General features: G+C 47.3%; 1 pseudogene; it reads left to right on the top strand.

The window, feature by feature from the left end:
• Positions 1-13,372, top strand: part of LOC120041660 — a 44,617-nt pseudogene extending 31,245 nt beyond the window's left edge.
• The last annotated feature ends 275 nt before the right edge of the window (positions 13,373-13,647 follow it).

A 13,647-nucleotide genomic window follows, 5' to 3' on the forward strand; every position in this document is an offset into this window, starting at 1 on the left:
GGGAGGGTGAGAGAGAGAGAGAGGGAAGCTAAGGGGTAGGGATGGAGAGGGAGGGAGGTTGAGAGAGAGAGAGAGGGAGGGAGGGTGAGAGAGAGAGAGAGGGAAAAGAGATGCCTGATATACCTGCATGTGATCTGCTGGTTCTCTCTGTCTGCAGCTTGTGGGTTTTTACCACAGCAGATGGAGAGAGGGAGGGAGGGAGAGAGGGAGAGAGGGAGAGAGGGGGAGGGGGGGCGAGAGGGAGGGGGAGCGAGAGGGAGGGAGGGAGGGTAAGCGAGAGGGAGGGAGGGAGAGGTTATTCTATTGTTGACCCATTTTTTCAGTCTCAGTGAGAAACACTCTCCAGGGAACCAATGTCTGATCCTGTCTTCAGAGAGGGAGGGTGAGAGAGAGAGAGGAAGAGGCAGAGTGAGGGAGAGTGATAGGGAGAGGTGAGAGGGAGAAAGTGGGAGACTATAAAGGAGAGAGCTAAAGGGTTCTCCTATGAGGAAAGCCAAACCCTTTTTTCTGAGAGTGTAATGGTTGTCTGATGTGACTTTGATGTTAACTGGTAGTACCAGGAGTTACTGTTAAACTAGGTCTAGGGAGGGGCAGGTGTGTGTGTGTGTGTGTGTGTGTGTGTGTGTGTGTGTGTGTGTGTGTGTGTGTGTGTGTGTGTGTGTGTGTGTGTGTGTGTGTGTGTGTGTGTGTGTGTGTGTGTGTGTGTGTGTGTGTGTGTGTGTCTCCACCACAACACATCAGTGCTGTCCTTTCCCTTTATTCTCTACTGCTTCCTTCTTCCACTCTCCTCCTTCCCTCTCTTCCTTTCAACACCATCACCACTCTGTTCTCTGTTCATCTCTCTCCTTTTATTTCTCATCTTCTTCCCTCTCTTCCTTTCAACACCATCGCCACTCTGTTCTCTGTCCATCTCTCTCCTTTTATTTCTCATCTTCTTCCCTCTCTTCCTTTCAACACCATCACCACTCTGTTCTCTGTCCATCTCTCTCCTTTTATTTCTCATCTTCTTCCCTCTCTTCCTTTCAACACCATCACCACTCTGTTCTCTGTTCATCTCTCTCCTTTTATCTCTCCTTCCTTCTTCCCTCTCTTCCTTTCAACACCATCACCACTCTGTTCTCTGTCCATCTCTCTCCTTTTATTTCTCATCTTCTTCCTCCTTCCCCTGTCCTCCTCCTCCCCCTCCCCCTCATCATCCCCCTCCTCCCTTGTATCCCTCCACGATAAGGCTTTTACAGCAGGGTAAAGTGTAGAGTTTAAATGTATTAAACACCCATTACTGTGCTGTATCTGTGATCAGAGGGTTCTAGAGTGGGTTCTGGTCAAAAGTAGTGCACTATATAGGGAATAGGGTGCCATAGGGCCCTGGTCAAAGTAGTGCACTATATAGGGAATAGGGTGCCATAGGGCCCTGGTCAAAGTAGTGCACTATATAGGGAATAGGGTGCCAATTGGGACTTATATTTAATCTATAAACCCCAGACACAGAGGACAGTCAGAGACCAGACACAGAGACCAGACACAGAGACCAGACACAGAGACCAGACACAGAGACCAGACACAGAGACCAGACACAGAGACCAGACACAGAGACCAGACACAGAGACCAGACACAGAGACCAGACACAGAGACCAGACACAGAGACCAGACACAGAGACCAGTCACAGAGACCAGGCACAGAGACCAGGCACAGAGACCAGGCACAGAGACCAGATACAGAGACCAGATACAGAGACCAGACACAGAGACCAGACACAGAGACCAGACACAGAGACCAGACACAGAGACCAGACACAGAGACCCAGAGGACAGTCAGAGACCCAGAGGACAGTCAGAGACCAGACCCAGAGGACAGTCAGAGACCAGACCCAGAGGACAGTCAGAGACCAGACCCAGAGGACAGTCAGAGACCAGACCCAGAGGACAGTCAGAGACCAGACCCAGAGGACAGTCAGAGACCAGACCCAGAGGACAGTCAGAGACCAGACCCAGAGGACAGTCAGAGACCAGACCCAGAGGACAGTCAGAGACACAGAGGACAGTCAGAGACACAGAGGACAGTCAGAGACACAGAGGACAGTCAGAGACCAGACCCAGAGAACAGTCAGAGACCAGACACAGAGGACAGTCAGAGACCAGACACAGAGACCAGACACAGAGGACAGTCAGAGACCAGACACAGAGGACAGTCAGAGACCAGACACAGAGGACAGTCAGAGACCAGACACAGAGGACAGTCAGAGACCAGACACAGAGGACAGTCAGAGACCAGACACAGAGGACAGTCAGAGACACAGAGGACAGTCAGAGACCAGACACAGAGGACAGTGAGAGACACAGAGAACAGTCAGAGAACAGTCAGAGACACAGAGAACACAGAGAACAGTCAGAGACCAGACACAGAGAACAGTCAGAGACCAGACACAGAGAACAGTCAGAGACCAGACACAGAGGACAGTCAGAGACACAGAGAACAGTCAGAGACCAGACACAGAGAACAGTCAGAGACCAGACACAGAGGACAGTCAGAGACCAGACACAGAGGACAGTCAGAGACACAGACACAGAGGACAGTCAGAGACACAGAGAACACAGAGTACAGTCAGAGACCAGACACAGAGGACAGTCAGAGACCAGACACAGAGAACAGTCAGAGACCAGACACAGAGAACAGTCAGAGACCAGACACAGAGAACAGTCAGAGACCAGACACAGAGGACAGTCAGAGACACAGAGAACACAGAGAACAGTCAGAGACCAGACACAGAGGACAGTCAGAGACACAGAGAACACAGAGAACAGTCAGAGACCAGACACAGAGAACAGTCAGAGACCAGACACAGAGGACAGTCAGAGACACAGAGAACACAGAGAACAGTCAGAGACCAGACCCAGAGGACAGTCAGAGACCAGACACAGAGGACAGTCAGAGACCAGACACAGAGGACAGTCAGAGACACAGAGAACACAGAGAACAGTCAGAGACCAGACACAGAGAACAGTCAGAGACCAGACACAGAGGACAGTCAGAGACACAGAGGACAGTCAGAGACACAGAGAACAGTCAGAGACACAGAGAACAGTCAGAGACCAGACACAGAGGACAGTCAGAGACACAGAGAACACAGAGAACAGTCAGAGACACAGAGAACACAGAGAACAGTCAGAGACCAGACACAGAGAACAGTCAGAGACCAGACACAGAGGACAGTCAGAGACACAGAGAACACAGAGAACAGTCAGAGACCAGACACAGAGAACAGTCAGAGACCAGACCCAGAGGACAGTCAGAGACACAGAGGACAGTCAGAGAACAGACACAGAGAACTTCAGAACAATATGGATATCATCTGCAGTTTGGCTGTTGTGTTTGAATATTGAAGTGATAACCTCATCTGTTGACCTCATGTTGTCATGGTGTTGACCTGCAGGTGACCTGGAGGCTCTGAAGAAGAAGAGTTTCACCATGAAGGAAGGAGTGGACTACAGAGTGAAGATACACTTCAAGGTAAGAACCTTCTCCTCCTTTCTCCTGGACTACAGAATCAAGATACACTTTAAGGTGAGAACATCTCTATCACGACTCAGGATATGATGCAGATACAGGAGTCGGATGGTTCGGGTCTCCGAATATTTATTATAACAAAGGGACAGATTAAAGGGCAGGCAGAGGTTCGTAGTCCAAGGCAGAGTCAATCAGGGCCAGGACAGGCAGGCTCAGGGCCAGGACAGGCAGGCTCAGGGCCAGGACAGGCAGGCTCAGGGCCAGGACAGGCAGACAGGTTGGAACCGGGAAGAATAGAAAACAAACACTTGAGAAACAGGAAACACGCTGGTAAGACCTGACAAACAAGACAAACTTTTAACAGACAAATGGAAAACGCAGGTATAAATACACAGGGGATAATGGAGGAAAATAGGAGACACCTGGTGGGGGATGGAGACAAGCACAACACTGGTGAAACAGATCAGGGATCAATCTCCTCTTCACCGTTCTGTTCTGCTCTGTTCTGTTTGGTTCTGTTCTGTTCTGCTCTTCTCTGTTTGGTTCTGTTCTGTTCTGCTCTTCTCTGTTTGGTTCTGTTCTTCTCTTCTCTGTTTGGTTCTGTTCTGTTCTTCTCTGCTCTGTTTGGTTCTGTTCTGTTCTTCTCTGCTCTGTTTGGTTCTGTTCTGTTCTTCTCTGCTCTGTTTGGTTCTGGTTTGTTCTTCTCTGCTCTGTTTGGTTCTGGTCTGTTCTTCTCTGCTCTCTTCTCGTCTTCTCTTTTTTATTTATTTTAATTTTATTTCACCTTTATTTAACCAGGTAGGCCAGTTGAGAACAAGTTCTCATTTACAACTGCGACCTGGTCAAGATAAAGCAAAGCAGTGTGACAAAAACGAAGAGGCGAAATAATTACAATTTAGCAAATTAACACTGGAGTGACAGATGTGCAGATGATGATGTGCAAGTAGAGATACTGGGATGCAAAAGAGCAAGAAGATAAATAACACTATGGGGATGAGGTAGTTGGGTGTGCTATTTACAGATTGGCTGTGTGCAGGTACAGTGATCGGTAAGCTGCTCTGACAGCTTATGCTTAAAGTTAGAGAGGGAGATATAAGTCCCCAGCTTCAGTGATTTTTGCAATTCCTTCCAGTCATTGGCAACAGAGAACTGGAAGGAAAGGCGGCCAAAGTAAGTGTTGGCTTTGGGGATGACCAGTGGGGCTTTGGTGACAAAATGGATGGCACTGTGATAGACTACATCCAGTTTGCTGAGTAGGGTGTTGGAGGCTATTTTGTAAATGACATCGCCGAAGTCAAGGATCGGTAGGATAGTCGGTTTTACGAGGGTATGAGGAGACGCATACAAAGCTCTCCCTCGCCTTCCATTTGGCAAACCTGACCATAATTATATCCTCCTGATTCCTGCTTACATTGAAGCAGGAAGCAGCAGTGACTCGATCAATAAAAAAGTGGTCAGATGAAGCAGATGCTAAGCTACAGGACTGTTATGCTAGCACAGACTGGAATATGTTCTGAGATTCCTCCGATGGCATTGAGGAGTACACCACATCAGTCATTGGCTTCATCAATAAGTGCATCGATGACATCGTCCCCACAGTGACCGTATGTACATACCCCAACCAGAAGCCATGCAACAGGCAACATCTGCACTGAGTTAAAGGCTATAGCTGCCGCTTTCAAGGAGCGGGACTCTAACCCGGAAGCTTATAATAAATCCCGCAAAGCCCTCCGACGAACCATCAAACAGGAAAAGTGTCAATACAGGACTAAGATCGAATCGTAATACACCGGCTCTGACGCTCCTCGGATGTGGCAGGGCTTGCAAACCATTACAGACAAAGGGAAGCACAGCCGAGAGCTGCCCAGTGACACGAGCCTACCAGATAAGCTAAACTACTTCTATGCTCGCTTCGATGGCAAATAACACTGAAACATGCATGAGAGCCCCAGCTGTTCCGGACGACTGTGTGATCACACTCTCCTCAGCCGATGTGAGTAAGACCTTTAAACAGGTCAACATTCAGACGGATTACCAGGACGTGTACTGCGAGCATGTGCTGACCAACTGGCAAGTGTCTTCACTGACATTTTCAACCTCTCCCTGTCCGAGTCTGTAATACCAACATGTTTTAAGCAGACCACCATAGTCCCTGTGCCCAAGAACACTAAGGTAACCTGCCTAAATGACTACCGACCCGTAGCACTCATGTCTGTAGACATCCACATATTACGCAATCTCTATTGCACTCCACACTGCCCTTTCCCACCTGTACAAAAGGAACACCAATGTGAAAATGCTATTCATTGACTACAGCTCAGCGTTCAACACCATAGTGCCCTCAAAGCTCATCAATAAGCTAAGGACCCTGGGACTAAACACCTCCCTCTGCAACTGGATGCTGGACTTCCTGACGTGCCACCCCCAGGTGGTAAGGGTAGGTAACAACACATCTGCCACGCTGATCCTCAACACAGGGGCCCCTCAGGGGTGCGTGCTCAGTCCCCTTCTGTACTCCCTGTTCACTCATGACTGCACGGCCAGGCACGACTCCAACACCATCATCAAGTTTGCCGATGACAAAACAGTGGTAGGCCTGATCACAGACAACGATGAGACAGCCTATAGGGAGGAGGCCAGAGACCTGGCCGTGTGGTGCCAGGACAACAACCTCTCCCTCATTGTGATCAAGACAAAGGAGATGATTGTGGACTACAGGAAAAGGAGGACCGAGCACGCCCCCATTCTCATCGACGGGGCTGTAGTGGAGCAGGTTGAGAGCTTCAAGTTCCTTGGTGTCCACATCACCAACAAACTAACATGGTCCAAACACACCAAGACAGTCGTGAAGAGGGCATGACAAAACCTATTCCCCCTCAGGAGACTGAAAAGATTTGGCATGGGTCCTCAGATCCTCAAAAGGTTCTACAGCTGCAACATCGAGAGCATCCTGACTGGTCGCATCACAGCCTGGTATGACAACTTCTCGGCCTCCGACCGCAAGGCACTACAGAGGGTAGTGGGTAAAAGCCCAGTACATCACTGGGGCCAAGCTTCCTGCCATCCAGGACCTCTACAGCAGGCGGTGTCAGAGGAAGGCCCTAAAAATTGTCAAAGACTCCAGCCACCCTAGTCATAGACTGTTCTCTCTGCTACCGCACGGCGAGCGGTACCGGAGCGCCAAGTCTAGGTCCAAGAGGCCTTTAAACAGCTTCTACCCCCAAGCCATAAAATTCCTGAACATGTAATCAAATGGCTACCCAGACTATTTGCATTGCCCCCCCCCCCTCTCTTTTACACTGCTGCTACTCTCTGTTGTTATCATCTATGCATAGTCACTTTAATAACTCTACCTACGTGTACATATTACCTCAACTAACCAGTGCCCCCGCACATTGACTCTGTACCGGTACACCCCTGTATATAGTCTCGCTATTGTTATTTTACTGCTGCTCTTTAATTACTTTTTACTTTTAATTGTTATTCGTATATCTATTTTTTTTAACTGCATTGTTGTTTAGGGGCTCGTAAGTCAACATTTCACTGTAAGGTCAACACCTGGTGTATTCGACATTTCACTGTAAGGTCTACACCTGGTGTATTCAGCATTTCACTGTAAGGTCTACACCTGGTGTATTCGACATTTCACTGTAAGGTCTACACTTGGTGTATTCAGCATTTCACTGTAAGGCCAACACCTGGTGTATTCGACATTTCACTGTAAGGTCAACACCTGTTGTATTCAGCATTTCACTGTAAGGTCTACACCTGGTGTATTCGGCATTTCACTGTAAGGTCTACACCTGGTGTATTCGGCATTTCACTGTAAGGTCTACACCTGGTGTATTCGGCATTTCACTGTAAGGTCTACACCTGGTGTATTCAGCATTTCACTGTAAGGTCTACACCTGGTGTATTCGGCATTTCACTGTAAGGTCTACACCTGGTGTATTCGGCATTTCACTGTAAGGTCTACACCTGGTGTATTCGGCATTTCACTGTAAGGTCTACACCTGGTGTATTCAGCATTTCACTGTAAGGTCTACACCTGTTGTATTCAGCATTTCACTGTAAGGTCTACACCTGGTGTATTCAGCATTTCACTGTAAGGTCTACACCTGTTGTATTCAGCATTTCACTGTAAGGTCTACACCTGGTGTATTCAGCATTTCACTGTAAGGTCTACACCTGGTGTATTCAGCATTTCACTGTAAGGTCTACACCTGGTGTATTCAGCATTTCACTGTAAGGTCTACACCTGGTGTATTCAGCATTTCACTGTAAGGTCTACACCTGGTGTATTCAGCATTTCACTGCAAGGTCTACACCTGGTGTATTCAGCATTTCACTGTAAGGTCTACACCTGGTGTATTCAGCATTTCACTGTAAGGTCAACACCTGGTGTATTCAGCATTTCACTGTAAGGTCTACACCTGGTGTATTCAGCATTTCACTGTAAGGTCTACACCTGGTGTATTCGGCATTTCACTGTAAGGTCTACACCTGGTGTATTCGGCATTTCACTGTAAGGTCTACACCTGGTGTATTCGGCATTTCACTGTAAGGTCTACACCTGGTGTATTCGGCATTTCACTGTAAGGTCTACACCTGGTGTATTCGGCATTTCACTGTAAGGTCTACACCTGGTGTATTCGGCATTTCACTGTAAGGTCTACACCTGGTGTATTCGACATTTCACTGTAAGGTCTACACCTGGTGTATTCAGCATTTCACTGTAAGGTCTACACCTGGTGTATTCAGCATTTCACTGTAAGGTCTACACCTGGTGTATTCAGCATTTCACTGTAAGGTCTACACCTGGTGTATTCAGCATTTCACTGTAAGGTCTACACCTGGTGTATTCAGCATTTCACTGCGAGGTCTACACCTGGTGTATTCAGCATTTCACTGTAAGGTCTACACCTGGTGTATTCAGCATTTCACTGTAAGGTCTACACCTGGTGTATTCAGCATTTCACTGTAAGGTCTACACCTGGTGTATTCAGCATTTCACCGTAAGGTCTACACCTGGTGTATTCAGCATTTCACTGTAAGGTCTACACCTGGTGTATTCGGCATTTCACTGTAAGGTCTACACCTGGTGTATTCGGCGCATGTGACTAATAACATTTGATTCTATTTGAATTTTTATTAATTTATTTTTTTACCCAATTTGTTACCTAAATCCAATTACATGATGACATTTTGTGTTGATTTTAAATTAGTTGACAAATCAACCACATGTAAATAAAAACAAATAGACGTCTGTGTTCAGTCTGAAGAAGTTGTAGTTGGCGTTGAAAAGTAGTGAGAAAGAAGGGAGAGTGATCTATGTTGTTCAGGCCCATTCTAATGGATGGTGACAGTGGCATGACCAGTTCTACTTGGGAATGAAAGATCTAGTTGATATGACAGATTATGATGGAGTCAGATGAAACTCTGAGATACTCTGGTCTAGGCTGGGATTCAAACCTATTGCACATTGCCGACAAGGCACCTTTTAAAAGCCATGATCCCGTGGGGACAGAGACTGTATTCACCAAGCAGCCCTCTCTCCCTCTCTCCCCTCCCTTCACCTCCCTCAGCCCCCTCTCCCCCTCCCTTCACCTCCCTCAGCCCTCTCTCCCCCTCCCCTCTCTCTCCCTCAGCCCTCTCTCCCCCTCCCATCTCTCTCCCTCAGCCCCCTCTCCCCCCCCCCCTCCCCTCACCTCCCTCAGCCCCCTCTCCCCCTCCCCTCCCCTCACCTCCCTCAGCCCTCTCCCCCTCCCTTCCCTCAGCCCTCTCCCCCTCCCTTCCCTCAGCCCTCTCTCCCCCTCCCTCAGACACACCAAGCAGCCCTCTCTCCCCTCCCCTCCCTCAGCCCTCTCTCCCCCTCCCTCAGACACACCAAGCAGCCCTCTCCCCCCCCCCTTCCCTCAGCTCTCTCCCCCTCCCCTCCCTCAGCCCTCTCTCCCTCAGACTCACCAAGCAGCCCTCTCTCCCTCAGACTCACCAAGCAGCCCTCTCTCCCTCAGACTCACCAAGCAGCCCTCTCTCCCTCAGACTCACCAAGCAGCCCTCTCTCCCTCAGACTCACCAAGCAGCCCTCTCTCCCTCAGACTCTGCAGTGAGGACACCTGGAGGTAGAAGAGTGCAACTGCAGCTGGGGAACAGTGATGGCAGGAATAGTAGAGTAGGCCTTGGCTAAGGGCACTACTTCAGACCAGGGCCTATAGGGCTAAGGGCACTACTTTAGACCAGGGCCTATAGGGCTGTGCCCTGGTAAAACGTTGTGCACTGAATAGGGAGTAGGGTGTCATTTGGGACAAAGCTGTATAAAGTTGACTCTTGATGAGACTTTATATAAGAAAGCTCTCCTTTCCTCTCCTCTCCTTCCCTCCTCTCCCTTCCTCCACTTTCCACTCTACTTTCTCCCCTCCCCTCCTCTCATCTCCCCTCCCCTCCCCCTCTCCTCTCCTCCATATAAGTTACATTTAACATTACATTTAAGTCATTTAGCAGACGCTCTTATCCAGAGCGACTTACAAATTGGAAAGTTCATACATATTCATCCTGGTCCCCCCGTGGGAAATGAACCCACAACCCTGGCGTTGCAAGCGCCATGCTCTACCAACTGAGCCACACGGGACAAGTTCATACTGTGTTTAAATGCACTACAGATTTCCAGTCCCAATGAATTTACATTGTTTATTTATTGCTCCTGATAACTCTCCTCCCCTCCTCCTCTCCCCTTCCCTCCTCTCCTCCCCTCCTCCTCTCCCCTTCCCTCCTCTCCTCTCCAGGTTAACAGAGATATTGTGTCTGGGCTGAAGTACGTCCATCTGACCTACAGGAAAGGAATCAGAGGTAAGGAGGACCCCATTTTGTGCCAAGCTGTGGATACGCTGTGCTGTTTAGACCCATAGATCATGTCAGTTTCTGATACATACACCTAAACCCTGGCTAGCAAGGGTGCAACTGAGCTGCCATTTGGGTGTTGTCATCGACACAAGACATCACAGTTTCCACACATACACCTAATTCCGGGTTAACAGCGATGCAACTGAGCTGCCATTTTGTGTGTTTTCATCGACACAAGACGTCAGTTTCCCCCATATACACTTAAAACCTGATTACCAACTGTTCAACTGAGCCGCCATTTGGTGTCTTGTCACTGACACAAATTGTCACAGTTTCCCCCACATTCACCTAAAACCTGGCTAGCAAGTGTGCAACTGAGCGTCCATTTTGTGTCGTGCAGTGGACAAGGCGGTGTACATGGTGGGCAGCTACGGGCCGCGGGTGGAGGAGCATGAGTTCATGACCCCGGTGGAGGAGGCGCCCCATGATTGTCAGAGGCAGCTACCACATCAAGTCCCACTTCACCGATGACGACAAGACCGACCACCTCTCCTGGGAGTGGAACCTGGGGATCAAGAAGGACTGGGACGAATAGAGAGGAGCCTCATTCCTCTCCCTGTGTCTCCACCTCTCCCTTTCCCCTTCCTTCTTACTCCTTCTCTCCCCTGTCTCCCCCACTTTCATCCCTCCTTCCCTCCCTCCATCAAGAAGGACTGGGACGAATAGAGAGGAGCCTCATTCCTCTCTCCCTCCTTCCCTCTCCCTGTGTCTCCACCTCTCCCTTTCCCCTTCCTTCTTACTCCTTCTATCCCCTGTCTCCCCCACTTTCATCCCTCCTTCCCTCCCTCCATCAAGAAGGACTGGGATAGATAGAGACCTCATCCCTCTCTCCATGCTTCCCTCTCCCTGTTTCTCCCCTCTCCCTCCTTCTCTCCCTCTTCATTAAGAAGGACTGTCTCTCTCTCTTTCTTCCTCCCCCCTCCCCACCTGTATAATAGTAAAAGACAGAGACCGGTATGAAAGGTGTAAACAGGAAGTCAGGTTAGAGACGGTCTAGAACGAGACAGAGAGGATGTTGGTCATAAACCAAACCAGTATACATCATAGTAGACAACCGAACATCGTGGGCTACATCCCAAAATGCACCCCTATTCCCTATACAGTGCACTACCCACAGGGCTCTGGTTAAAAGTAGTGCACTATGTAGGGAATAGGGGCCATTTGGGAGGCAGGGGGTATGAGCTGTAGGTGGAGATCCACTTGTCTACCTGTGATGTAATCTGATGTTCTCCACTACAGTGTGTTAACTGAAGGGGATCAGATGAAGTTAAACACGTGGGACTCACTCATACAGTGAAGTTGGAGTATGGAGATGTATTTACACCCCATAGTGTGAGAGGTACATTCTAGAAGGTTATTCTAAAGTGTTCTATTCTGGAAATTGCCAGTTCAACAAGGTTTCAAGGAGCAGCCCTTTGTAATGTTAGTTATCAGTTAGAATGTTTGACAACAGCGTGTCTCATACTCCTCAACAAGTTACCATCTTCTAAGTTCTACATCTAGAATGACCATCTTCTAAGTTCTACATCTAGAATGACCATCTTCTAAGTTCTACATCTAGAATGACCATCTTCTAAGTTCTACATCTAGAATGACCATCTTCTAAGTTCTAGTTCTAGAATGACCATCTTCTAAGTTCTACATCTAGAATGACCATCTTCTAAGTTCTACATCTAGAATGACCATCTTCTAAGTTCTACATCTAGAATGACCATCTTCTAAGTTCTACATCTAGAATGACCATCTTCTAAGTTCTAGTTCTAGAATGACCATCTTCTAAGTTCTACATCTAGAATGACCATCTTCTAAGTTCTAGTTCTAGAATGACCATCTTCTAAGTTCTAGTTCTAGAATGACCATCTTCTAAGTTCTACATCTAGAATGACCATCTTCTAAGTTCTACATCTAGAATGACCATCTTCTAAGTTCTACATCTAGAATGACCATCTTCTAAGTTCTACATCTAGAATGACCATCTTCTAAGTTCTAGTTCTAGAATGACCATCTTCTAAGTTCTACATCTAGAATGACCATCTTCTAAGTTCTAGTTCTAGAATGACCATCTTCTAAGTTCTACATCTAGAATGACCATCTTCTAAGTTCTAGTTCTAGAATGACCATCTTCTAAGTTCTAGTTCTAGAATGACCATCTTCTAAGTTCTACATCTAGAATGACCATCTTCTAAGTTCTACATCTAGAATGACCATCTTCTAAGTTCTACATCTAGAATGACCATCTTCTAAGTTCTAGTTCTAGAATGACCATCTTCTAAGTTCTACATCTAGAATGACCATCTTCTAAGTTCTAGAATGACCATCTTCTAAGTTCTACATCTAGAATGACCATCTTCTAAGTTCTACATCTAGAATGACCATCTTCTAAGTTCTACATCTAGAATGACCATCTTCTAAGTTCTACATCTAGAATGACCATCTTCTAAGTTCTAGTTCTAGAATGACCATCTTCTAAGTTCTACATCTAGAATGACCATCTTCTAAGTTCTACATCTAGAATGACCATCTTCTAAGTTCTACATCTAGAATGACCATCTTCTAAGTTCTACATCTAGAATGACCATCTTCTATGTTCTAATTCAAGAGATGTATCTATCTCAGTTTGCTCTTTACATCTGCATTTCTGTTACTGTGTCTTTCAGTTGCCTTCTGTCTCTGTTATACTTGACACACCTGAGCTGTTATTGGATTAATGTAAAACAACATGGTTTCACACTGTCTGGAGGTGTTTTACAGGGAAGATGGGTTACCATGGTAACATATCAACAGACATCTGTTGTTTTCTCAGGTCTGTGCTTATATTTGCGCTATTTTTCAATGCTGCTTGAATGTCATTTTCCCCAATGTCTGCCTTTGCCTTTGCATATTGAGAGAGTTGCTCTTTAAAAGATACGCCATTCACCATGTATCAACCATCTTCCATTAAACATCATGTAAACATCATGAGGAAACCTGTTGTCTGGCTATGATGAAGAACATGTGATTGTGATGTGTACAATATGTTCTGTAGTAGTCGCTACAGGACAAAGTCCATTGGAAGTAGCCTACACAGTGTCTTTACCTCTCTGGCAGGTAGCTACAGGACAAAGTCTATTGGAAGTAGCCTACACAGTGTCTTTACCTCTCTGGCAGGTAGCGGCCCTGAGACATCTCTATACAGTAGAGGGTCAACTGGGTTTGAGGTTTAGTATCTTAATGGGCGCCATGTTAGCACCCGAAGTATCAT

Source organism: Salvelinus namaycush, unplaced genomic scaffold (genome assembly GCF_016432855.1).
Source record: "Salvelinus namaycush isolate Seneca unplaced genomic scaffold, SaNama_1.0 Scaffold5, whole genome shotgun sequence".
NCBI classification, from domain to species: domain Eukaryota; kingdom Metazoa; phylum Chordata; class Actinopteri; order Salmoniformes; family Salmonidae; genus Salvelinus; species Salvelinus namaycush.